Source organism: Corvus brachyrhynchos, unplaced genomic scaffold, assembly GCF_000691975.1.
Source record: "Corvus brachyrhynchos isolate BGI_N302 unplaced genomic scaffold, ASM69197v1 scaffold197, whole genome shotgun sequence".
Classification (NCBI taxonomy): domain Eukaryota; kingdom Metazoa; phylum Chordata; class Aves; order Passeriformes; family Corvidae; genus Corvus; species Corvus brachyrhynchos.
In genome coordinates, this window is record NW_008239108.1 from 238,449 (window position 1) to 239,069 (window position 621).

At 51.0% G+C, this 621-nt stretch overlaps 1 protein-coding gene across 1 annotated transcript in view; it reads left to right on the top strand.

The window, feature by feature from the left end:
* Nucleotides 1-621, top strand: part of DENND6B (DENN domain containing 6B) — a 12,020-nt gene that overhangs the window by 2,739 nt on the left and 8,660 nt on the right. The gene's annotated exons all lie outside the window — the stretch shown is intronic.

Below are 621 nucleotides of genomic sequence, written 5' to 3' on the forward strand. Positions count from 1 at the left end.
CCCAGCCTGAGCCATTCCTTCTTGTTTTGTGCCGGTCCTTGGGGACATCTCAGTCCCAGCAGTGTCCTGAGCTTTGTGCTCTCCACCTCCAGGAGCTCCTTTCAGGCTCCTGCTGATGCAGAACTGAATTTTTCCATCTTCACTAAACCAGTGAGTTTTCCACTGGAACAATGGGATTGCTCGGGGAAGGAACTGTCACCCTTGGGTGGGGTTTGGATTCAAAGGGCCAAGTTTGGGGTGGGACAGGAGGTGTTTAAAGGCCTCTCACATTCCTCATTAATGCATTCATTAATGGTTAGAGGAGTCGGTGTAACAGTGAAACCCCCACTGGGGCTGGGCTGGGGCAGTTGTAAAAACAAGGGTTTATTCCACAGGGAAGCCCCAGTCAGAACAGAAACGGCCCTGCTGGACACTGTTCATTATTCCAAGTTCCTTTGTCCTTCCCCAGAATTCCTTGACTTTGTTTATCTGCCCAATTCCCATTTCTGGAATTGCTCCTTTGTGCTTCCCCACCTGGAATGGTTTTTGGGAGCTTTGAACCCACCAGCAGTCGATTTTTATTCCCTCTCCAGCTGCTCTCTTGCCAGGCCATGCTCCCATCCCTTTGCTCTCCCAGCTCCC